The sequence below is a fragment of the Marmota monax genome, unplaced genomic scaffold (genome assembly GCF_021218885.2).
Source record: "Marmota monax isolate L192 unplaced genomic scaffold, Marmota_monax_Labrador192_F-V1.1 WCK01_AAM20220418_F8-fsc00137, whole genome shotgun sequence".
Classification (NCBI taxonomy): Eukaryota; Metazoa; Chordata; class Mammalia; order Rodentia; family Sciuridae; genus Marmota; species Marmota monax.
The window spans coordinates 4,102,287-4,128,984 of record NW_026692854.1 but is presented as its reverse complement, the minus strand read 5'-3'; the positions used below and the strand labels follow the sequence as shown (position 1 = coordinate 4,128,984).

Sequence of the window (26,698 nt, the reverse complement as noted above, 5' to 3'; positions counted from 1 at the left end):
AGTCTTTTTTACTGTATTTTAGTGAGTTTCAGAAGAGGGGAGTAAGCATCTGTTTAGTCCACAGTCTTTAACTACAAAGCCTCCTTAATTCATTCTCTAGTTTCTGCTTCTCGCTATTGTCCCTGGTGTCTTTGAAAATCTAATCCACAGTAGACAATATGGGACTCAATTGAGGTTGACTTGTATGTCTTTCCAAGATGGAGTAATCTGGACTCATAAATTTTGATGAATAGACTTAAAATCTTCAAATGAGAAAAACAGCACTACTTTATTGACCAATTTCCAATATATTTTTTATTTTAATCTGGGACTCATAAGCATTATTATTCTTTCTCTATGTCTGCGGAGCATGTGTAAAAGTAGAACTTCATTAACATGAGTTACTTTCATAGCTGAAAAAGAGAGCAAAACTTATATTATTATGAGATTCTGACAGTTACATTTCCCCCTCTCTTTACCAGGGAATTATATAGATAAAAGGAATATCACATAAGTGTTCTACGATAATCAGACCTTTTTTCACTCTCTCTTTCTTACCTACTAAGCTCCCTGACAGGAAGCTGAGCCTAGATAAATAATATCTGGGATATTTGAGGAATTATACTACAGCATTGGGGTGACCACTAGGAGATTCCATGATTCCGTGAAGAGCCTGAATATCTGCAAGTGTGTCTCTGAGTGTGTTTTGATTTGGCTGCACCTGAGTTATGAGGAAGTGAAGAATATGGCTCAGAACACATAGGTAGCCACGTAGACTTGAGTTCTGTCCACTTGCTAATGAGACTGACTTGCACAAGGTACTTAACCTTTATAAGCTCCTGTTTCCTCACCTGTACAGTAGAAAACTTAATACCTGCCCTGCAGGTTCTTGTAGAGATTGAATGTGATAATGTATGTAAAGTACTTGGGACAGTAGTGACTGCCCCTTGGGATGCCCTTACTGTGGGAGGTTGGGATTTACCGTGCCTCTCTATCCCCCTTTCAACATAAAGAATCTGCATCATCAGTTCCAAAAGTTCAAATATTTTCTAGATATTTGAGAAAACCATTGAGTCACATCTGTGGTGATATATTTGCCAGCCTTTAAATGTAAGTTTATGATATAGGCATTTAAAAATCTTGCAAAAGATACAACCCTCCCTGCCCCAGAATCCTCGGATCCTTAAAACAAAGTAGTTAAAAGATGCCTAGCAATTCTTCTCCATGAAGCCCATTAAGATAACGAACATGGTGGTACACACCTGTAATTCCAGTGTCTCAGAAGGCTGAGACAGGAGGATCTCAGGTTAGAGGCCAGCCAGAGCAACTCAGTGAGATTCTGTCCGGAAAAAAAAAAAAAAAAGAATAAAAGGGGCTGGGGATATAGTTCAATGGTAGAGTACTCCAGGGTTTAATACTCAGTGCTCTCCAAAAGGACATAGAATTAATTAAAAACAAAACAAATCTTAGCACAGTGTGCCAGACCAATTCTGAAGGATGTTGGTTATGCTATAGCTCTTCAGATCAACTTTGTTTTTCAAATGGTTGTGTGATGTATTTATTTTTGTGAAATATCACATGATAAAACACTGAACAGGTGCTGGAATGGATATAAATATACAAGCTGTTTTTTTCCCCCTTCTTCAAGATAGAGTGGTGATTTGTATAATTCCATTACTTTGTTTCTCCTTTTTTTTTTTTTTTTTCCTTCTCTCTTTCTCTTTTCCTGATATGGGGACATGGTGAAAGATCTTAACAGGCTAAATTAGATAAGGCGGAAAAGCTGGGCTGGCCTAGTTTGCTGCAACTTCCCTATGTGACTACCATGTGCACCCAGGACCTAGAAATACCTGTCCTGTTGCTAACCTGTCATTTAAAATAGCCTCCGATGGTTTGGTGTGATTCAATCAGTCCTTTGGTCTCTCTTGGTGACTTAAATATGCAGTCACTATTGTGGCTTCTTATCCACATGAAAGCTTTTGGGAACTCTTGGCCTTGTGTGCAGCTGCCAGAGACTGAATCCTCCATCTGCATTCTCTTCACCCACTTCCTAGGGACAACCTCGCTCAGTAGGTCTAGCCTGACTCAAACTCACAAGTGATGGTTTCTGCCTTAAGTCGTTAAGTCGATGGTTCTGTGGATCTTAAGCTACAGCAGAATCCAGTCAGACAGGGCAGGGAGAGAGAGAGAGAGATGCAGTGGAGATGATGCAATCCTTAATGGTGGCTCCCATCTTTGTCCCAAAGGCATAATTCAAGAGAAAAAAAACCTCCTTTTCCTTTCCAGTCTCCCTTCTGGCCCCATGAAGAACCACAGAATGGAAAAACTAGTGGGCTTGAGATTCGGTCTTTGGTTTTAAGCCTGCACTGTCAGGTTTACTCCAAATTGTACCATTTCCTAAATGCTTGAATTAAAAGCAAAAGGCCAAGAGTATAAATTCTCTTTGATTGACAGACAAGAAAACACGAGTACTTTGTATTATGTATGTTTACAGCTAAAAATAAAACTGCTTCTGCAGCAACAAAAATTTTATTTTGAAAAAGTTATTTTCCACTTTTTTTCTAAAATTAGATCGTCACCGTGTTCTATTTGCCTCACTTTTTTTTTGGTTTCCCTGGAGTGCTGGTTATGAAGCAAGTAGTTTCTTCCATTAAAAAAAAAAAATCACAATTCATAAGATTTCATCCCATTCCACCTCTTTCAAGATCTCTTGGTTTGAGCCCTTAAACTGTTTGTGCTGATTGTCAATGGAATCCTCAGGGGTCTGGGGACCTCGCCTTTTTCCTTTCAAGTGTACTCAGAATCAGCAGGTTCTTGTATTTCAGAATTTAATTTGGGGCTTTAAGAACAATTCAGCACCCCAGTTTTGAAATTTGATGCCAACTGCTAGTCACTGTCCATCCTTGCTCGGTTCTTCTTTGCCCCTGAAGCCTTGCTCTTTGAACTCTCTCATGACATCAAAAGGAGCCCTGCTTTGAGGGGGCAAGAATCTCACTGCCAGGACATTCTGTTTCAGCATTTCAAATTTAAATTGTGATTCTATTTTATAAGACCGGGTCTTATTTTCTGTTTTTCCTAGAACCCAGCCCGTTACAGAATTGTAACAAATGGAAAAGAAAGCCTAGGAAGAAATTAATTAAGTGTTGCATCAGAAAAGGTCAAATAATTATTATAATTATGGTCTCTGATTCATTTAAAGTCATTTTATTGTTTTGATAAATGCTTAGTTTCATTTATTTACTTTTAAATTCAGTACTGGGGATTGAACCCAGGGGTGCTAACCACTGAACCACATATCAAGCCCATTTTATTTTTTTATTTCGAAACAGGGTCTTGCTAAGTTGCTTAGGGTCTTGCAAAGTTGCTGAGGCTGGCTATGAACTTGAGATCCTCCTGCCTCAGCCTCCCTAGTCATTGCGATTACAGGTATGTCACACCACATCCAGCAGTTTTAGTTATTTATTTAAAAATAAAACCCCAGAATTTGTATTATATGAAACAAGTTTTATTCAAGAAATCAAATAGGACAAGAATACTTTCGGAAATTGTTCTTTTTGAGCTGGGTGTGGTGTGGCACACCTGTAATCTTAGTGACTAGGCAGGCTGAGGCAGGAGGATCACAAGTTCAAAGCCATCCTCAGCAATTTAGCAAGGACTTAGGCAACTTAGACCCTATCTCTAAATAAAATATAAAGAAGGGCTGGGGATGTGACTCAGTGGTTAAGCAGGCATGAATTCAATCCCTGGTACTAAAAAGAGAGAGAGATAGAGAGATAGAGAGATAGAGAGAGAGAGAGATTGTTGAAACTGTTACTTTTATGTGTATGTTGGAAAGTATTAGGTTCATATTTTAAACAAAAGTTTAGATACATATATTCTGACTGAAGCCATAGGAAGATCTTAGAGGATAAATTAAAAATACTCACTTCAGATGTAGGGAGTAGGAAAGGGGCACATTTGGGACAATGAAGGAGAAGAGTTTGGTAAAGAGGAGGGTGTGCTGAGCCCTTTCCTAGTTCTGACCTACGCGTAGGGAACTACGTGGCAGTGTGTGTGCAGGTGCTGGGAACATTGGCCAATGGCGTTGTCCTAGCCACTCATCCAGCAAGTACTGTCTCTCTGCTCAGGATGCTGCTTTGCCCTTACAGCCCTCATATTTTTCATCCCTTAACCAAGAGGTGAATTTCCTGTCCATCTGTCTCTTCTTGGGTCTCCTCTTCAAGATCATCCTTGGAAGTATTACAAAGAAAGTATCTTAAGCATTAATTTCGGTCCATGTTTTCATGTTCTTGTTCTTGGACCATGGGTTGGTTTCTTTGGAGACAGTTTCCGACTGGAATGCCAATTGTTACAACGTTGCAGATATCAAATTACAACCTATAGTTAATATTCAGCATTATAAGAATATTTTAAAGCAGAAGTCACCAAATACAGAGCTTGTGGAGAGAATATGTGTCATTGCCTCTTTTCCCAGAGTCCTTCAACAAAATATGGCTTTATGAAGTCAAAAGTTAAAAGTGTTTCTGATCAGGGATGGTGTGGCATATTATAGCCACTGCTGGGAGGAGGAGAATTCTCCTGTATGAAAGATTGAGAAGAATTTAAATGATGATAAGTGAATATTTTAAGAAATATACTTCTAAAGTAATGAAGAAACTTACAGGAATGCCATCCAGTTTATAAGAGCAACAAGGCAAAAATCAGAGCCACTTGATAAATAACCTTGAATGGAATTGTGGGAATTTTGTATATTTAAAAATTTGAGTTTGGGGGCTGGGGATGTGGCTCAGTAGTAGAGTGTTCACTTAGCATGCTTGAGGCACTGAGTTTGATCCTCAGCACTACATAAATGTACAATGAAGATATTGTATCCACTTAAAACTAAAAAATTAATATTTTTAAAAAATTGAGGGGCTAGGGTTGTAGCTCAGTGATAGAGTGCTTGCCTCTCATGCATGAGGCACTGGGTTCGATTCTCAGCTCCGAATATAAACAAATAAATAAATAAAAGTCCATTAATAACTAATAAAATACTTAAAAAAATAAAACATTATTTATTTTAAAAAATTGAGTTTGTTCCATTCAATCACATGGAAAAAGTATGTTCTGTTTTCCTTTGACTATTTATACTGTGAACTAATCTTACCTAGTCTCTCACTCTCTTAGCCATTTTTTTTAGTGTTTAAAAATGTAGCTGTTCCTTGAATTACAATGGAGTTTTGTCCTGGTAACCTTGTCATTAAGTAAAAGAAAATGGTAACTAAAACTTAACACCAACCCCCCCCCCCCGCCCAAATAACCCAGTAAATAAATGGACAAAGGAACTGAAGAGACACTTCACAGATTAAGAAATAAGAATGGTCAACAGATGTATGAAAAATGTTCAACTTCTCTAGCCATTAGAGAAATGCAAATCAAAACTACACTGACGGGGTTGGGATTGTAGCTCAGTGGTAGAGCGCTTGCCTAGCATGTGTGAGGCACTGGGTTTGAGTCTCAGCATCATATAAAAATAAATAAAACAAAAGTCCATCAGTGACTAAAAAAACAAAACAAACAACAAACAAACAAACAAACAAACAAACCAAAACTACACTGAGATTCCATCTGACTCCACACAGAATGGCAATTATAAAGAATACAAATAATGATAAATGTTGATGAGGATTTAGGGGAAAAGGTTATGTATACATTGCTGGTGGGACTGCAAATTGGTGCAACCATTCTGAAAAGTAGTATGGAGATTCTTCAAAAACTCGGAATAGAGCCACCATTTGACCTAGTTATCCCATGCCTCAGTATATAACCAAAGAAGTTAAAATCAGCATACTATAGTGACATAGCCATATCAATGTTTATAGCAGCACAATTCACAATAGCTAAGCCACGGAACCAACCTAGGTTCCCTTCAACAGATGAATGGATATATATACACACAATGGAATATTAATCAGCCATAAAGAAGAATGAAATTACGGCATTTGCTGGTAAATGGATGGGACTGGAAGCTATCATGCTAAGTGAAATCAGCCAATCCCCATAAAAGCAAAGGCTGAATGTTCTCTGATAATGTGGATGCTAACACACCATAAGGCAGGACAGGAAGAATAGAAGTTCAGTGGATTAGACAAAGGGGAATGAAGAGAAGGGAGGGGAGATGGGAATAGGAAAGCTAGTAGAATGAATCAGACAGAACTTTCCTATGTTCATATAAATACAGGACCAGGGTAACTCAACATCAAGTACAACTACAAGAATGGGATCCTAATTAGAATAAGTTACACTCCGTGTATGTATAATATGTCAAAATATACTCCACTGTCATGTATCTCTAAAAAGAACAAATAAAAATAAAATTATACATAAAAAAGAATGAGACCACCGAAACTTAGAAAAGAAAACAATAAACCGTTTTTAACTGTCCCCTACCATATCCAGCACACTCAATAAACTTTTTATACTGTTAAAAAAGAAATGGCAGCTAAAACAAATGCCTTTAATGCACCTAACCTGAGGCTGGGGGTGTAGTGCAGTGGTTGGCGCTCACCTAGCATGTACAGAGCCCTAGGTTTGATCCCCAGCAACACCAAAAACCAAACCAAACCAAAACAACCACAAAAAAACCCCACCTAGACTACTGAAGATCAGAGCTTAGCCTGGCCTATCTTAAACATATTCAGAAGGCTTACACTAGCCCAGAGTTGGGCATAGTGAGGGTATCTATTGTAGCCCATCTCACTAGCCCAGGAAAAAATCAAAATTGAAAGTATGGCTTCCACTGAATGCAGATCACTTTTTTTTTTTAATAGAATTAAATAAATTATAAGCTGAATCATTTTAGGTTGGAAACCCTTTGTATTTCCAAATTTAAGGCCAAATTTAATGTACCTGTTACTCTGTTCCAGACTCAAAATGATATAGACACATGTTTCCATTTGGCCCTTGAATTGTTTGCCTCAGGCACTAGGGTAGTTTTTTCTTTGTGTAACTGAGAAGGTGACATCTGACATCTTGTTAAATTAACTGCCTGGGAAGAATATAAAAGTTGGCCTTTGTTATTAAGAACTGATAACAAACCAGTGTGCAAGGGTTGATCATTTGGTAAACCACTGGTAGCCTGGCTAAAGGGCACTGCTGGGCTAATCTAATTATATGCTTTTAAAAGATATGTTAGATTTGAAGCAATTATGGTTTAGTTACATAGAAAGTTTTGGGGCTGAGGATTTAGTTCAGTGGTAGAGCACTTACCTAACATGCATGAGGCACAGGGCTAGGTGCCCAATACCACACACACACACACACACACACATACACACACACACACACAAAATTCTTGACAATGTATTTATAAAATGGTTGTGTTTATACACATACAGAAGCTCTGTAAATTTTTTATTGAGCGTTGGATTCTCAGTATCTCACTTTTCGAAGTGTTAGATGTTTTTCTGCTTATTGAATCCATTCATTTGGATATATTGATTTTTTTTTTTTTTTTTTGGTGGTGGTGCTGGGGATCAAACCCAGGGCCTCATGCATGCCAGGCAAGCACTCTGCAAATGAGCCATATCCCCAACGTTATTTGTATATTTTTTTGTCTAAGCAATCTCAGGGAATCGTACTCCCTCTTCTGTAGCTTACTCTTTTCATGCTTCTTTGGTGAATGAACAGGTTATCAGAGAATTAGGCTGAATTGGGTGGTCAACCCTTGATTGATTTCTTTCAGGATCATATTGAGCTTGTTAGCCATCCTTTCCCTCCCATGAGCCTCACAGTGTGTATTTCACACATGCAAATGTGCTCAGATGGAACTCATCAGGAGACAGCAGCTCCTTTCATTTGAGCAGCCTTACCATTTGAGAATACGTAATGCCAAGTTTAACCAGATGGGAAGTACAGAGCCACTTCAGATAAGCTCAGCATAATGCCAATAGCTTTACATCCGTCCAACAACAAATTAATTTTAAGATGCTTCAAGAAATAAGATACAAATCTATATCTGCCTGGCATGGTGGCATGCCTATAATCCCAGTGGCTTTGGAGGCTGAGGCAGGAAGATCAATAGTTCAAAGCCAACCTTAGCAATTTAGTGAGGCCCTTTAGTAACCTAGTGAGACCCTGCCTCTAAATAAAATATAAAAAAAGGATAGGGATGTGGCTCAGTCATTAAGAGCCCCTGAGGTCAATCCCCCAGTACAAAACAACACAACACAACTGTACGTTTTGGCATTAATAATATGAGGTAAAGCCAGGCATGGTAAAGCACGCCTGTAATCCCAGTGGCTCAGGAGGTTGAGGCAGGAGGATCACGAGTTCAAAGCCATCCTCAGCAAAAGTGAGGTGCTAAGCAACTCAGTGAGACCCTGTCTCTAAAAAAATTGCACAATAGGGCTGGGGACGTGGCTCAGTGGTTGAGTGCACCTGAGTTCAATCCCTGGTTACCCTCCCCCAACACACACACAAATGAGGTAAAGACATTAAGAATAACCAATGTTGTGATTTTTTCCTTTTACTTGTTTAGGAAGAATGTGATATGCTGGTTGGTACAAGACTAGTTCCTGCTTTTTAACTGCAGAAAATTAAATTCTTCATGAACTTTATCTTTCATTTTTTATGCAGAAAATGAATAAAACAATTCTTGCAAAAATTCATCTTGCAAAAAAGTATATGAGGTCAGTTGCAGAGGCACATGCCTGGAATCCCAGCAACTCGGGAGGCTGAGGCAGAAGGATCAAGAATTCGAGGCCAGGCTCAGCAATTTAGTGAGGTTCTGAGCAACTTAGTGAGACTCTGTCTTAAAATAAAAAGGGCTGGGGTTATGGCTCAGTGGTTAAGAGCCCCTAGTTTAAATCCCCAGTACAAAAAAAAAAAAAGTATATGGTATGTATGAAATTGCCTTTTCCTAAAATGCCCTCTGCCCTGAACTCCAAATTCCTCCTTCTCCAGAAATAACCACAAACGAAACTTTCTTATATAGTTTTCTTGACCCTTATGTTCTTTCTCTCTCTATTTTGGTACCAGGGGTTGAACCCAGGGGCACTTAACCACTGAGCCACATCCCCAGCCCTTTTTATTTTTCATTTTGAAACAGGGTGTTGCTAAATTGTTTAAGGCCTCCCTAAATTGCTGAAGCTGGCTTTGAACTTGCAGTTCTCCATCTCAGCCTCCTGAGCCACTGGGATTACAGGCGTGTACTCCGCTCCTTTTAAATATAAATATTTTTATGTGTTTTGAATTTCACATGCATAATCACATCACAATATTTTTCGGCAACATGTTCTCACTTGAATTTTTCAGTGTTGTTCACAGAAATCCAGTTTACTCATTTCAAATGCTGCAGAGTAAGCAGTCAATAGTGTACCACTCAAGGCACCCTTCTGTGGTTTTACCATTTCCTTATTAATGTCACTTAGAATGTCTCACACCTCCCCCCAATATTTCAGTTACAATGAACTTCCTTGTACATATATACGTGTGTGTGTGTGTGTGTGTGTGTGTGTGTACATACAGTGCTGGGGATCCAACCCCAGCCTTGTGCATGTCAGGCAAGCGTTGTACCACTGAGCTACACCTCTAACTCTTTCTACGAGTTTCTCCAAGTGCTCCCATTTCTTCTGAGGAATTGCTTTAGACTCACAAAATCTGCATTGTTCAGGCCTTGTGCATTCACTGCAGAGGTCAGGATGTGGCAAATTGAGGTGACTTTTGACTTTCCTAAAGATTTACAGCTGAACCCAGGATGAGGAGCACTCCTCTCCCCTGAGATTTCCCTCTGAACGTTAGGGAGCAGTAACAAATGATAATGGCAAGAAAGTTGGAGAGCCACCTATTGAGTAATCTTTATCTTCAAAATGACCAAAACCTTCTTCAATACTCTATTCTTTTACAGTGATGGCCTCTGTTTTCTCTTCACATTGCAGTCAAACTTGGTTGAGGAGGGATCTCTACTCACTCTAAGCGCTTGCTTCTCATTCAGTTCTCCACCACTGCCTGTGCCCACCAAAACCTATCACTGTGAAATTGCTCCTTCAAGGCCTCTGGTCACCACATTCCTTGGATGCGTTTCAGGCTTCAGGGTGCCACTCAACCCTCTCCATTACTGCCTGCTGAGGCTCACATCTCCTTTGATTTTAGTGAACTACTATATATGTTAGCTCTGCTTGGGAAGAAGTTAACAGAAAACGCAACCCAAGCTGGTTTAAGCAATAAAGAACTTCACAGGTCCACATAAATGGAAATCTGGAGATACAGCAAGTCTCAGGGTGGCTCCAGCTGCATCGTTGTGATGCTCTAGGCTTGCTTTCTTTTATTGGCTTCCTTGTCAGATTGACAGGAAGAAGGCTGCAGCAAGCCTGGCCTTAATCTTTATCTAGGATGCTGTCTGAAGGAAGGCAAAGTATCATTTCTAGGAGTCCTTCAAGAAATAATGAAGACTTTGTCTGGCTCCCCATCAAACTTACTTCTTTCTTTTCTTTTTTGGTACCAGGGATTGAATTCAGGGGCACTCGACCACTGAGCCACATCCTCAGCCCTATTTTGTATTTTATTTAGAGACAGGGTCTCACTCAGTTGCTTAGCACCTTGTTTTTACTGAGGTTGGCTTTGAACTTGGGATTCTCGTCTCTGCCTCCTGAGCTGCTGAGATTACAGGAGTGCACCACCACGCCTGGTCTTACTGGGTCATTTGCTACTTATAGTCACTAGCAAAAGAGATAGGATTATTTTAGATGACTCAAATCAACTCTTGGAACTAGAGACACTCCGGTTCTCTGGAAGCCCATGGACTCTGTGGGTGTGGAGATTCTGTGAAGGAGAGCAGGAAATTGATGTTTGTTAGGAAACCAACAAGGTCCACTACCACATTCTTCTTAACTGTCCCACCCGTCCCCACCATTTCTGGGTGTTCTTCTTGGTCCCTATTGGAATTCTTTTTTTCTGCTTAGCCCTTCGATGTGGATGACCTCAGAATACCACATTAATTTTCTTTTCTTTTCACTGTTCATGTTGCCCTGGGTCAATTCTTTCCCTTTTAAGGCTATATATGCTGATGACTCCCCAATATACAGCTCTAGTCTATAGAAGGGTGTGTGTATGTGTGTGTGTGTGTGTGTGTGTATGTGTTTGAGTGAGCGCAGCAGTACTGGAGATTAAACCTAGTGTCACTTTATCTCTTTACCCCTAAGCTACATCTCCAACTGTTTCATCTCTTATTTTGAGACTAGACTAATTTGCCCAGGTTGACCTTGACCTTGTGATCCTCCTGCCTCAACCTCCCAAGTTGCTGGAAGTGCAGGTGTGTGCCACAGCACCCATCGATGGAGTTCTTTTAAACTGTACTCGTATCCAGTCACAAATTGAACCTCTCTACCTGACAGTCCCATGTGAATCTTAATCATCACGTCCCAGACTGAATTCCACGGCACATGTTATTGTATTGCCAGTCTCAGCAAATAGCACCGTTGAAGACCACTTCCTAAAACATCCTAGACCACTTTTCCTTTTTCATAGTGAAGCAGTCACAAAGCCATGTTGATACAGCCACTAAAAGTTGATGTAGCACATGAGCATTCTTTCCTGTGTTACACCCTCCTCCAATCTGGGATATGTTTTTGTGTTTCTGTGGCACTTTGTAGATACTGCTCAAGAATACTTTTTCTGTTTCTTTTTTTTTTTTTTTTGTACCAGGGATTGAACTCAGAGGGGTTTAACCACTGAGTCACATCCTGAATCCTTAAGTTTTTCTTCTTTTCTTTCTTTCTTTTTTTTTTTTTTTTTTAATTTTGAGACAGGATCTCACAAGTTGCTGAGGCTGGCTTGGAACTTGTGATCCTCCTGCCTCAGCCTCCTCAATCTCAGTTGCTGAGATTACAGGTATGTGCCACCACACCTAGCTCAAGAATACTTCTGCCATTCCATGTTTTCTTGACTGTAGGGGTCTTTTCTTACTAGATTTGTAAATTCTCTTTCTCAGCAGAGTAACTTGAGCAAGGTAGATGTTCAGGAAATGTTAAATGAGTATTGAGTGACTTTATTCTTTAAATACCTAGTAAGCCAGCATTATTTCCAGATGCTCTTCCAAACTCTAATGTCTGATGCTCTTCCTTGACAGACTGGGTCTTGCAGTTGGGGTGGGTGGAGTAGTGGGAAAATGCCAGAAACTCTGCCCTAAGGCAGTGAGTGCCAGGTCAGGGCCAGTGTAAACAATTTGAAACCAGGTCAGAGATCCAAATAGGACTGGATGAATGTAAGAAGCTAAGGCATGAAGCCAGATGGGTTGGTGACTATGTTTTCGAAGAGACTGGTGGGAAGAAAATCTTAGAGTTAATTTCAGGTCTATGAGAGATACCTGTAGCAGGTTTTTTTTTTTTTTTTCAGTTTAAGATACATTGGGGTTGGAGCTCAGTGGTAGAGCACTTGCCTAGCATGAGCGAGTCCTTGGGCTCAACTCCCACCTTGGCAACAAAACAGCACAACCAACCAACCAACCGACAAAAAACAGTGGTATAGCAGCCATTGGATACAAAAATGATTAGGAAATTGTCCTTTACCTGGTAAAGGTTATCTACATCTCCTAGCTCATGGTTAGTGGGAAAATAAATACGCAATAGAAACTTACACTTCTATGTCAAAAATGATACAGTAAAACCAATGTATACAGGATCTGCTTCTCATGATCTTGAGGGGACTCTAGTAATGGGAATTTTTATTTATTTATTTATTTTAAAATTTCTTTTTCTTTTTTAATTTTTTTTCCCAGCTTACTGATTTAGAGACAAAACTTTAAATTTGGCAGTTTAGCTCTACAGATGTCTTCAGAACAAACCAATTCCTGTGAAGCATGGTGGTGCATGCCTGTAATTTCAGCAGCTCAGGAGGTTGAGGCAGGAAGATTGCAAGTTCAAAGCCAGCCTCAGCAATTTAGTGAGGCCCAAAGTAACTCAGCAAGACCTGTCTCTAAATAAAAAATAAAAAAGGACTGGCGGTATGGCTCAGTGGTTAAGTGCCCCTGGGTTCAATCTCTGGGACCAAAAACAAACAAAATCCAAACCAATTCCTTTGATACAGAGACAAAAGTAGGTTTGTTCTATTGTTCCTAAAGTATCCACATCATTTTTTCCCCAGGGATCCTAGGGACTGCTACTTTGTGGAAATCTTTTCAGTAGCTTGGTGGTAAAACTAAAAATATGAGAGTTTTTTTTTTTAAGGGTGGTTTTTATGCACAGAAAATATTATTCAGAGTTTATGTCAGTCAAATGAAAATTAATATTGAACATATTAACATTACTTTTATAATCTATATACTAAAGTTGTAAATTATCAACATCTGGTTTTTCTTTAAGCTTTTATTTATTTTTTTTAAGAGAAAGAGAGAGAGAGAGAGAGAGAGAGAGAGAGAGAGAGAGAATTTTAATATTTATTTTTTTAGTTTTCGGTGGACACAACATCTTTGTTTGTATGTAGTGCTGAGGATCGAACCCAGGCTGCATGCATGCCAGGCAAGCACGCTACTGCTTGAGCCACATCCCCAGCCCTAAGTTTTTAAATTTAGTTTCTAAATCTTATTATTCTACTATAAAGTCCAACAGATTTTAATATCTTTTTTTTTTTTTTTTTGCTGGGGACTTCATAGCCTTGAGCAGGCTTGGTAAGTGCTCTGCCACTTCATCTCCAACCTTTTTATTTTATTTTGTGACTAAATTGCCCAGGCTGGCTTTGAATTTGCAATCTTCCTGCCTCAGCCTCTCTAGTACCTTAGATTACAGGTGTGTGCCACCATACCATGAGAATTTTAAAATGCTAGTTAAGATCCTCAAGTATTTATATATTTATTTATATATTTAGTATATGTAATTTTCCTATTAAGTGCTATAATTTCATGACTTAAAAAAAAAGAAAATTCTTCCTAAATTTTAAGTAACTCTTCTGAATCTTTTTTTTTTTTTTTTTGGTATTGGGGATTGAACCCAGGGGCACTTTACCACTAAGCCACATTCCCAGCCCTTTTTAATTTTTTATTTAGAGACAGGGCTTCAGTTAGTTGAATAGGGCTTCACTTTTGCTGAGATTGGCTTTGAACTCACAATCCTCCTGCCTCAGCCTTCCAAGCTGCTGGGATTAGAGGCATGTGCCACCGTACCTGGTTTACTCTTCTGAATCTTCTAAATAATAGAAGATTAATGTAGATAACCTTAAGTATTTTAATAGTATGTATAAAATTAGATCTCAACTGGTATAATATCTTAGACAACTATATACTTTAAATTTACAAGGTTGGTATTTTATTTCAATAGGTCAAATTTTCTTTCACAACACAAAATATCTGATTATACTTGGATTTTTAAACATAGAAACTATAAGGATTTGGTTGTCTTAACACTTTCTTGTTTAGGTAGAAATTTTTCCATGACTGGGAGATGCTAACCTTCCCTGATTATATCTCAAAAATATTTTTTTCAACACTCACTGCTGCTTATGGCTGAATGCATTCTTGGAGACTGGGACATAAGCTTATTTATCGTTGGAATGGTTTCAGATTCCTAAACTCTAGATTCAAGAGATTTGTTTCCTAATTCTTCCATCTACTCATGTGTCTGCAATCCCCAACCTACCTGTTTTTATCACTTGATTGAATTTTGCATTTCTCTGACTCCTAAGATTTTTAAATGTCTTGCCCTCCACTGGATCCAAAGATTGTTGTATTTCAGAGTTCTTTGCATCATTAAAAAAAATTTTTTTTCATTATTTGGATTGAACCCAGGACTCATGTCAGATAAGCTCTTTACCACTGAACTGCAACCCTAGCCCTTTAAAATTTTATTTTCAGATAGGGTCTTGCTAAATTGCTCAGACTGCCCTCAAATTTGTTAGCTTCCTGCCTCAATCTCTTGAGTCACTGGGATTCCAAGTGTGTACCACCACACTGCCTGCATCACAATTCTTTTTAAAAAAAATGATTGATTGATTGATTGCTTTCTGTTAGGATTACAATACTCCCAACAACCTAAATTCATTCTATTAAAATTTTGCTACACTTTAGGGTTTGTCTTTTTTTATTTTTTTATTGGTTATTCAAAACATTACAAAACTCTTGACATATCATATTTCATACATTCGATTCAAGTGGGTTATGAACTCCCATTTTTATAGGGTTTGTCTTAATAAAGTCACAATTTTGAAGGTCATTCTGGTATTGCAAACCAGCCAGGTTCTTTCACTGTGTTGGCTGGTCATCTTTCTAAACCCATCTGACTCTTGCTCATTTCTTTTTTTTTTGTTTTTGGTGTTGGGGACAAACCCAGGGCCCCGAACATGCTAAACACACACTCTATCAATGAGCTACCCACAGCACTTTTTTTTTTTTTTTTTTTGGTATCAGAGATTGAACCCAGGGCGCTTAACCTCAGAGCCACACCCCCAGCTCTCTTTATAATTTATTTTAAGATAGGGTCTTGATAAATTACTCAGGGCATCACTAAGTTGCTGAGGCTGGCTTTGAACTTGCAATCTTCCTTCCTCAACCTCCCGAGCTGCTGGGATTACAGGAGTGCACCACTGCGCCTCTGTGCACTTTCTTATTTTTTAAGTCTCATCTTGAATGTCCTATCCTCAGTGTTTCTCTCTGCTCTTTTAAAGGGAGGGTTCTTTTAATATTTCACATCACTATACTTTTTATTTATTTATTTATTTTTAACCATACGATTTATTTTTATTTTTTTAGTCATACATGACAGCAGAATGTATTTTGACATATAATGCATACATGGAATGTACATACATCATTCATAATGTCTATTCTATTATAGAATAGACATCACTATACTTTTTTTTTTTAAGAGAGAGGGAGAGAGAGAGAGAATTTTTTTTTTAATATTTATTTTTTAGTTTTCGGCGGACACAACATCTTTGTTTGTATGTGGTGCTGAGGATCGAACCCGGGCCGCACGCATGCCAGGCGAGCGCGCTACTGCTTGAGCCACATCCCCAGCCCACTATACTTTTTAAAAAAATTTTATACCACATAAAATAATTTGATTATTTTATTTATTCATCCACCTGTCAGTTTTCTGTCTTTCCCACCAGAGCGAAAGCTCCATGAGAATGAAGTCTAGTATTTTATTAATGAAACATTTTATTTTGCAATGATTTTAAGGCCAACCAAGGTGGTGCAACCCTATAATCTCAGCTACTCAGGAATCTGAAACTGGAGGATTTTGAGTTTAAAACTAATCTGGGTAACATTAGTGACACTCTTTAAAAAAAAAAAAGAGAGAGAGAGAGAAAAGAAAGAAGAAAGAATTTTTAGGGTCACAAGTCAAAAAGTAGTATAAACATTCAGTTTCTCCAAAGAATAACACTGTTACATAACTATAAGACATTATCAAAACCAAGAAACTGATTAATACAATACAATTGCCCAGAATTAAAGAATTTTTTTTTTGTTTCACTGATTTACATACATTTGATGTGTGTGTGTGTATGTGTGTAACTGTACATGTGTGTTCTATGAACATTTATCCCATGTACGGATGCACATAGCTGCTATTAAATTTATTCTAGAGCTGTTTCTGTGCACACTTAAGTTTGACCTACAGGGTTCTCTGTACACAGTGAATTGTAACCTAACTTGATGGGTGAGAACACTGTAACCTACTCTTGTATCAGGTAGGCAAGTCTCAGCCAATCACTGAGTGAGTTCCAATCAACCAGAGGCAGCCAGGCTGTCCAAACCAGGTTCAGATAAGGTTAATGCCACACTTTAACCAACCCAGCTATGTCTGTACCTCACTTCTGTTTTCTGTATGTCACTTCTTTTTCTCTGGCTATCACTATAAACCTGTACATCTGGGGTGGGGGGGGGGGCGTGGAGCATTCTGAACCATTTTTAGTCCGGACTGCAGCCAGATTCTAGAATGGCAAATAAAGTCAACTAAGATCTGCAAAACTAGGTCTTCCTTCCTTCCTTCCTTCCTTCCTTCCTTCCTTCCTTCCTTCCTTCCTTCCTTCCTTTCCACCACCACAACCAGGATACAGAAATGTTTCATTACAACAAATGCTATCCCTTTTTAAGAACTGGTCTGTTTTATTCATGTTCATTCCCCCAGTTCCCTGCTCAGTGTGTGCTGGTAAGAGGCACCAGTTAAATATTTGTTGAATGTACCAGTATGTGGTCAAATATTACTGGGAACATTGCTTAATTTGTTTAGATAAAGAAGTATTAATTTCTTTATTGCTCTTCAGTTACTACAAGGATATCTGAAGAAAAAAGTGTCTTCAAACTCTATCTTCTAATGACCAAATTGCAAAGAACACAAAAATTCTCAGCTACCAAATCTCAGAGGTGGTGCATCACTAATTAACTTAAATCTTATAATCAAGATGTTGCCAATGTGAAATACTGGAACATTTTGAGAGGAAACTGGGCATGGTGGTATCCACCTATAATCCCAGAGACTTGGGAGGCTGAGGCAGGAGGATCCGAAGTTCAAGGATAGCCTGGGGAATTTAGAAAGACCACTGTCTCAAAATGAAAAAAAAAAGAAAAAAATCAAAAGGACTGAGAATGTAGCTCACTGGTAAAGCACCCTAAGTGCAATCTCCAGTATTCCTCTCCCGCCAGGTATCTGGAAAGGAGGCCCAAGTACACATATAGACACCACATATATACTTATGTACGTTTCAGATGTTTTCTGTGAAATGGCATTTTAACATCCCCTGGAATCCACACTAGCCACGGAAGGCAGTCTAATGGAGAAAATCTGTGCGGTGCTGCAGCCAGGCCTGCTTCCTCCTGGTTCCGATTACTAATACTGTCCCAGAGTAAACAGAAACATGACCCTCCATTAACTTGCTTCAGACGGACTACAATAAAATCTCCCCTAATGGTACCAGGGGGAAATCGACTACTCCTGAAAGATATTTGCACATTGTTGGAGTTTCTTGACCTTAAGATATCTTTTTGGAAGCATTTAAAGAACTAAAGAAAGAAATTGCCCTTTAAGTAGACCTTGTGACAGAAGTAGGTGGGAAAGTAATTACACTGCATACCAAGCCTTACCTTTGCTCAGGATAACTCCATGACAAATGCTAAAGCAAACATGGTCTAAGAACACCGTAATATTCATTCACCTCCTTTCTGATAAGAAAGGCTTATGAATTTTTATATCTTGAAAACCTTTGTTTCACCGGGTTTGCTTTAGCAAGTTGCCTCTTAACTCTGAATCGCTTTGGAGTCCATTTTCATAGAGTTACTTGAGGCCTAGCATTCAGTGGATTTTGTGTTAGAAACCACAGGTATGACCTGTTTCTGTAAATGATTTATTTCCATGGATCTGTTCCTTTAATTGATTTGATATTGACTTAAGAAAGTTCGTTCTTTGCTTGCCCGGTCATCCCCCTCTGAGAGCTTTTATATGGTGTGTCGCTGTCATAAACCGGCTGATTCCTTCCCCGACCAGTCATTTCTCTGAGGTTTACATGTCTTCACAGGAATCTGGTCACCATACCATGAGGCTCCATCTTTTCTCTTTCTTTCTCTTTCCTCCCTCCTTCTCTCTTTCCCTTGCTCTCTCTACCCCTTTGTTTGCTCTCTCTTTCTCTTTTTGATACTGGGGATGAAGTCCAGGGCCTTGTGCATGATAGGTGAGTTCTCTACCACTGAGCTACACTCCCAGCCCAAGAATTTTCTTTTGTCTTCTATGTTGCTGGACATAGCCAATGACTTGGGAAAGCTTTGATGTGTACCCAGTCAGCTGCGCAAACCCCCACAGCAATCATAACAAAAACAGTCAGAATACTCACTATTATGAACTATTTATATATTTGGGGTCTTATCTAAGTTTTAAGGAAAAGCATCTTTAGAAAGCTTTACTAGTTTTATTGATTTTGAATTCCAACTAAATAAAAACAGCCTGATTGCTATGAAAAAGCAGCTTTAGGGCTGGGTAGGGTGGTGCACACCTGTAATCCCTTCAAGTTCAAGGTCAGCCTCAGCATTTTAACAAGATTCTGTCTCAAAATAAAAGATAAAAATGGATAGGGATGTAGCTCAGGGGTAGAGCACTCCTGGGTTCAATCGTTAGTACCTACACACACTCCCTCCGAAAAACAAAAACAACACACACACAAAAAATCCTCAGCTTTTCCGTGCCTGACTTCCCAACCATATTGTCAGCTTTAAACCATTCTGAAGTGGACGGACATTGTTTAGAAAATATGTGGCAGGGGCAGGGTGTAGTGGCACATGCCTATAACCCTAGCTACTGGGGAGGCTGAGGGAGGAGGATTTCCAGTTTAAACTGCTCAGTTTGAGCAGTTAAGAGAGACACTGTTTCAAAATAAAACTTAAAAAGGACTTGGGATAGAACTCAATTGTAGAAAGCTTCGTACTGTGCTTGAGGCCCTGAGTTCAACACCTCCCACCCTCCCCAGCCCCCACCCGTACTGAAGGGAAAAAAGTCTGTGGCAGAAGAGATCCATAAGCCCAGAGCTCAGTCTCTCCCCACTCCAGGTCACCGGGATTCTAAGATCTAAAGTGACATGCATGTGTTTAGTCTCAGTTTGTACTGGGGTGGCAAGGCAGGGACAAAGCACACTTTTCTAAACTGAATTCCCAGCTTCCTGGAGAACACTAGGCCTAGGCACTGGAGCCTGGTAAGAAGAAGCCCCATGGTGCACCTTATTCCCGTCCTCAACAGCAGCTGGAAGCTGTTCAGTCTCTTTATGACGCCTTTTCCCTTCTTGCAAATAGAAAAATGTACCCTTCTGGGAAGCAGGGCTTCAAGAAGCACTTATGCTATTTATCTCAAGCTCCTTTAGACTACTTTTACACTGAGAGGAAAACCCAAGCTCAAGTTCACCAGACCAAAAGAGAGCTGAGGAAGAAAGCTGCCTTCCAAAGCTTCCAGCTCTTCTCTGCCTCTGGATTCCACTTGTGTCTAGAACTCCCTGTGCAGGCAACTGCAATTGTGTCTAGAGTCCCTGGCTTAGTCTTTTGAGTTGAACCTGAGAAGAAAAGGGAATCACAGATTTGCTTAGGAAAAGCCATGCTGCAGAGGGAACCCTGTTCAGCTGTGCAGGGGACTTCCAGAGCCATGGACTCCAGACGGCATGACATGGTTGACAAGGTGTGCTTTCCAGGCTGCTGTGCTTCATTTTGCCCTTTATGACATGAATATTTGCCCAAATGCTACGTTCTGCTTTACCCTGGGCTGCGTGCGAGGGAGAAAGTATTGTGAATGGGGAGGGCAGACTAAGAGCAGAGAATTGCTCATTTTTCTACATCATGGAAAAATATAGGATGTGCAGGAAATATAGCCTTTCAACTGGCTTAATCCCTTCAGCGAAGCTCACTTCAATGAGCTCCATTGTCTTCAGTCCCTACTGGAGCATTATAAAAATAGAACACTTAGAAGACTATGTCTATAGAACCAGAGTGAAATGGAGAGTTGAGGCAATTGTCCAGATAATCCAAGCAAAAACAAAACCAAATAAAATAGAACTACCCACCACTGAGGAATACAAAACAAAACAAAACAGCATTCAGAGCCTGAACGATCCAGTCTGATTTTCTACATTGTTCAGATTCACCAGCTCTGCATCTGTATTTACTTTTTCTACATAGACTGAGCTTAAGTTGTTAAAGGGTTTGTTTTCCCAATATTATCTCAAGTGCTACCTCGAAAAATACCTTTGCTTTAAGTGTCCCTCTGTTCCACTTCCCAGTACGATAGCAAAGTCACCACAGATTTATGCCTGTTTTTATATGAGGTGGGAGTGTGAACAATGGGTGGCTCTGGAGTTTTGGAGGATGGCTTTCTCATTTGGGCTGGTGAGTTTGTTCCCTTTAGCAGAGTGCTAAGGGCTGGCGATGGTTTAGCTACACTCACATGTTTTAAACCTGTTGCTTTACGCTCGGCTAAGTGCCTGTCATGTGTGTTGGTTGCCAGTACAAGAGCTTGCTCATTTAGAAAAGCAGGGGACCCAATTTCCTTTGAGATAGCAGCTGGTAATATTCCACTGGATGCTAGTGAGAGGCCACATGGCTGGGGGATGCTGCCTGGGTGCGTTCTCCTTCACTGGCTCCCCAAAGTGGGAGAGTGGCTTGCTTCTCACATGAGACTCCTTGGCCCTGCTGTTCTGATGCACTTCTTCTCTTCATTTCTTCATCTGGTTTTTCATTCTGTTTTCTTCCCAGAATAACTAGTTACCAAGTCTAATGAATCTTTCCTTCCCCCAAATTTCTTTATTCTACCCTGTTTCTTTCCCCCATTCTCTGAGTTTGAGTTCATCTTTTTGTTTTTGTTACTGGGAGTTGAACCCAGGGGTGCTTTACCACTGAGCTTCACCTGGCCCTTATTATTATTATTATTATTATTATTATTATTATTATTATTTTATATTTTGAGACAGGCCCTTGTTAAATTGCCCAGGCTGGTTTCGAACTTGTAATTCTCCTGACTCAGCCTCCTGACTTGCTGGCATTATAGGCATACATCACTGTGCCCAGTTGAGTTCTTTTTTTTTTTTTTTTCATTTTTGGGGTACTAGGAATTGAACTCAGGGGCACTCAGCCACTGAGCCACATCCCCAGCCCTATTTTTTATTTTATTTAGAGACAGCGTCTCACTGAGTTGCTTAGCACCTCGTTTTTTGCTGAGGCTGGCTGTGAACTCGCGATCCTTCCACCTCAGTCTGTTGAGCTGCTGGGATTACAGGTGTATGCCACTGCACCCAGCGAGTTCTTCTTTTCTTACTCTTCCTAATAACTTCCTGCTTTTTTTTCAGTCTCACACATTTCTGATCCATCATAAGTAAATGCTAAAATAATCTTCCTTGAAGTTTTGCTTAATTGAATTGTATGTCCTTAAGCAGGAAGAGGTGGAGCACGTGGTGATCCCAGCAACTTGGGAGTCTGAGGCTGGGGAACCGCAAACTCCAGACCAGCCTGGGTGATGCAGGCAACACAGCGAAAGCCTGTCTTAAAAACAAACAAAAATTAAAAAGAAAAAAAAGCCTGAATTGTGCTTCCTTGCACAAATATCTTCAGTGACTCCTGTGACCTAACAGATTTTGCTCAAATTTCACATTCTGGCATTGAAAGTTTTCCTCAGTTTGGTCCTGGTGACTTCGCAGCCTCACTTGAACCTTGTCTTCAGGAAGATGGGCCCATTATCCTTGTCACAACGTGCCCTTTTTCCTCTGGATCACCATCAAAATCCCTACTGTATTCCAAATCACTTTGGGAAAATAATGACCACCTTTGAATTGGATTCACAGAATGTAAGAATTAAAATGCATCTTGGAGGATATCAAGCTCAACTTTCACCTGTAACATACCCTTTAACCTTTGAACCTGTCCAAAGGGGAGCAACTTGGAAGCTCATTACATGTTCAGATAGTTATTATCCATAAGAATCCCCACCCCCTCCAATTCCTGTCTCTTTTAGCTCATTTGTCTTTGGTCTATCTTCAAGAACAACACAAATTTTTTTTCTTTTATATTAAAATCCCTACCATATTCCAAGGTTAAATTGGACACCCCTCTTCTTCCATAAATACTTTTTTTTTTTTAAACCACTTTGGGAAAAAAAAATTTGATAAATTTTACCATTTCTGTTTTGACTGATCCAAATATAACACAGACTATTGAATTATTTCTTATACTGAAATGGTTTCTAAATCATTCTCTATCTTGGCTAATTTATCTGGAAGTGCTATAGAAGGTTAATAATAATGTTGAAAACTTGTCCAGGAAAAACACAACTTTCCTGATCCATAGTATTCATTCCAAAAAAACTTGGGATGTTTGTACCACTTATTTGGCTCATTATGCACTGACATATATATTTATAATGTTTTTTTTGGTCAGAGAGGAAGGAGGGACAATTCCCTGGGCCTCTGTGTTTCCACTTATGAGACAAATGATCAACACCTGGTAAGCAGAGACTCTGACCTGCAAAATGTCCTTCAAAGAAAGTGCTGCACCTAGTAAGCAATCCATAATTTGATCTGAAAAGTTAATCTCAGATGAAGGAAAGTGCTGAGTCTAACATTTGCTACGTAACTCCTACAGTATTTGACCTCTTGGCAACTTTAACACTGCTGACTGTTTTCTCCTGAAAATTCTTCCTTTGGCTCCCATGGAAGTCAATTTGACCAACTCTCTGTACTTCTTAGTCTCCTTTTCTCTTTAAAAAAAAATTAAAATTTATTCTAATTAGTTATACATGACAGTAGAGTGCATTTTGAATTATCATACATAAACAGAGTATAACTTCTCATTCTTCTGATTTTACATGATGAAGAATTACACAGGTTATATGATCATATATGCACATAGGGTAATAATGTCCGATTCATTCACCCTCAGCTGGGTGTCTCCACCTGCACTCTGCACAGGAAGTTTCCAGCGCAAAGAAGCCATGAGCAGTCAGAAGACCATGATTCAAATTACCTCTCTCCACAGTTTCATGTCACAGATTGTGATATGTCTAAAGATACTTTTTGAGAAAAAGGTTTAATGGGGGAAGTTTAAGATTGATCAGGAAAAAAATCTGTCATCATATCTTGGTGCATATAACTGGAGTCATAAAATAGAAGAAACAACCACAAGCAAAACAAACAAACAAAAAATGGTACTTTGGTACTTTTAAGTTCACTGTGAGCCCGTAAACCACTGTGGGCCTCGTAGTACATGCTTGGAATCCTAATCACTTTGGAGGATGAGGCAGGAGGATTGCAAATTTGAGCCAGCCTGGATAACTTAGTGAGACCTTGTCTCAAAGTAAAATAAAAACAGTTGGGTATGAAGTTTAGTAGTAGAGCAATTGCCTGGCTTGTGTGAGGCCCCAGGTCCAATATCCACTACTACTACTAAGGAAAAGTTCATTCATTATCACATTAACTAAACACCAGAAAAATGACATACATAGACAGAACCAATCAGTGAAGTTATGTTTACTGAGCATCTAGTATGGGCATGGCTCTGTGTTGGAGCCTTAGTGATCCTATATCTCGATTTACTCCTGGTTTATGTGTATTGTCCCAGCATTTTCTGGTCTGGGACAATCTATTGAGTTATCACCACAGGAGGATGCAAAACATTCCAATTCAATCTAAGAAAGAAGGTTGTTCTTGACATTGGGTTAGATGAGATTGACAGACAGCTGTCATGCATGGATACATTTAGGGTTTTCATGAGAAAATTTACCCAAGGAAATTTCTGGGGAAAAGAAAAAACTAAAACCCTAAGTAGACTGAAGAAATCTCTAAATGGGAGACCTGATGGCTGAAAGAAATCTAAGATGATATAATCTTTAAGATGTGGATGTCTCTTCTTTACTGGGTTTGAAATACCTACTAGGAGAATTATCCCTGGGGTTTCCATAGAAGAGAGGAGGAGAGGGGCCAAGGCTGCCATAGAAAGGCCACTGTTAAACAGCACTGTGGCCAGAAAAGGAATGGCTGCCCACCTCCTCTCTCTTGGAAAGCCCTTTTCTCTTTGGCTCTTGAGCACCAATACCTGCCAAGTTTGGAAGCTCTTGCTTTTCACTTTGGTGGGGGATAGAAAAGATAGGATGCCATAGATCCTGGGAGATTTGATCCCACCTCCAGTATGAGTCAGGTTAGCCCAGTATCCCTGGAAGGGCTGAGAAATTGTAACAAGAGAGGTGGCCCAGAGAGCATGACCAAAACAAAAAATCTAGAGATATGTATAGGATTCTTCTTCCATGATTCCAAAGGAGCTGCCATTCATGATGGAAATATAGAGAGAAACTGTTTGTGATGTACAGGAGGCAGCATCTCCCAGGGGCAGGTGGTCCAGAGGAGTGTCAGAACAGTGTGGAGACCAGGAGGGAGCTATACCAGGGGTTTGAGTGTGAAATCAGGGGAGAGGGAGATAGAGGTCAAATAAGGATCTCTGCTGTGTGTGATCTGTAAAAATACCTTTCCTGATTGCGGGAGTTGCTTAGGCTTTACCAGCTTCTCCCAAGAGTGAGCCCTCTGGCAAGGGTGTATGGTTCTTATTCAACAGAATCAAAATTATGGATGTGATTAATAAAATGAAGGTCATCAAAGCGTTACTCAAGTCATAATAACATGGTGTATATATACACATATACAATTTATCTATCAGTAGAGAAATAATAAGAGAAGGGCTACTTTTATGTGTGAGTATGAGATAGAAACAGAGGGAGGGGAATATGGGTCTAGGAGCAGCCTCAATTCTGTGTTTTCCTTCTTTATTTCTGTTTTAGCCAACTTCCATTGCTGCTGTGACTAAAAGATCTGACCAGAACAGTTTCAGGGGAAGAAAAGTTTATTTAAGGACTCACAGTTTCAAAGATCTCAGTCCATAGGCAGTCTGCTCCATTCATTCCTCAGGGCTCCAGGTGAGGCAGGACATTGTAACAGAAGAGTGTGGTGGAGGGAAGCAGCTCATATGATGATCACAAAGCGGAGAGAGAGAGACTCCACTCTCCAGATACAAAATATATACCCCATAGCCATGACCCCAATGCCCATCTCCTCAGCCACAACCTACTTGCCTCTAGTTACCACCCAGTTAATCCCATCAGGGATTAATTCACTGATTAAGTGAAGATTATAACTCAATGGTTTCTTCTCCAAAGCTTCTTGCATTGTCTCACACATGAGATTTTAGGGAACACCTCATCTAAACCATAACACCTTCCTTCTTTCCTTTAGCTGCTTTACCAGAGATTGAGCCCAGGGGCCCTTAACCCACGAATCACATTCCCAGGCATTGTAATTTTAAATTTGAGAATAGGTGTTGCTAAGGTTGCTGAGGCTGGCTTTGGACTTGAGATCCTCCTGCTTCAGCCTGTTGAGTTGCTGGAATTATAAGAATCCATCTTGAGTTAATTCTTTTAATTTTTTTCCATGTTTTTACTGTCTCATATATTAACATATAGTATTAAACTTGTTTAATGTCATAAAATTTTCACTTTATGCATATTTATTGAGGTGTAATTGACAGATAAAAATTGTATGTATTTACAGTATGCAATTTGATGTTTTGATATAATAATTTTCCCATTTTATAAAGCCTCTGAATTCTGGAGACCTAATGTATAGTATGATGACTATGGCTAATAATACTCTATTGTATACTTGGGATTTGCTAAGAGAATGGACTTTAGGTGTTCTCACAGCTGTACGCACACACACATATTTAAAATTAAAAACACAACTAAAGAAGCTGGGCATGGTGGTGCACGCCTGTAATCCCAGCTACTTGGTAGGCCAAAGTAGGACAAGGGCAAGATTGAGGCCAGCCTCAGCCATTCAGCAAAGCCCTCATCAGCTTAGTGAGACCTTGTCTCAAAATAAAAACAATTAAAAGGCCTGAGGTGGTAGCACAGTGGTTAAATGCCCCTGGGCTGAGTCCCCTGTGTCAAAAACAAACAAACAAGCAAACAAACAAACAACAACATACAAATAAACCTGAAGGCTATTGCTGAGATGGGAATTTTCACATATGGTTTTTCTGTGACACTATAAGGAAAAAACAGCAGACACATGCTTTGGGCATGTTTTGGATGTTTTCTTTGAGGTGACAACATTAAAAATATAGATGGGCAAAAGAAAACTGACTTACCGCTAAAGGAATCCTGTTCATTTCTGTGGGGATTAATGGATAATGGCTGTGATCTCTCAGAGCCATCTTCTTTCCTGGCCTCTCTAGTTCAGCTAAGCTCAG

General features: G+C 39.6%; 1 long non-coding RNA gene across 1 annotated transcript; it reads right to left on the bottom strand.

Annotated features, from left to right (window-relative positions):
* Positions 1 to 273: 273 nt before the first annotated feature.
* On the bottom strand, positions 274 to 26,698 carry LOC124095979 (uncharacterized). Its single transcript, XR_006852745.2, has 3 exons — positions 26,597 to 26,698; positions 1,242 to 1,318; positions 274 to 392 (listed from the first exon to the last, which is right to left on the bottom strand). It is a non-coding gene; the product is annotated as an uncharacterized LOC124095979 (long non-coding RNA).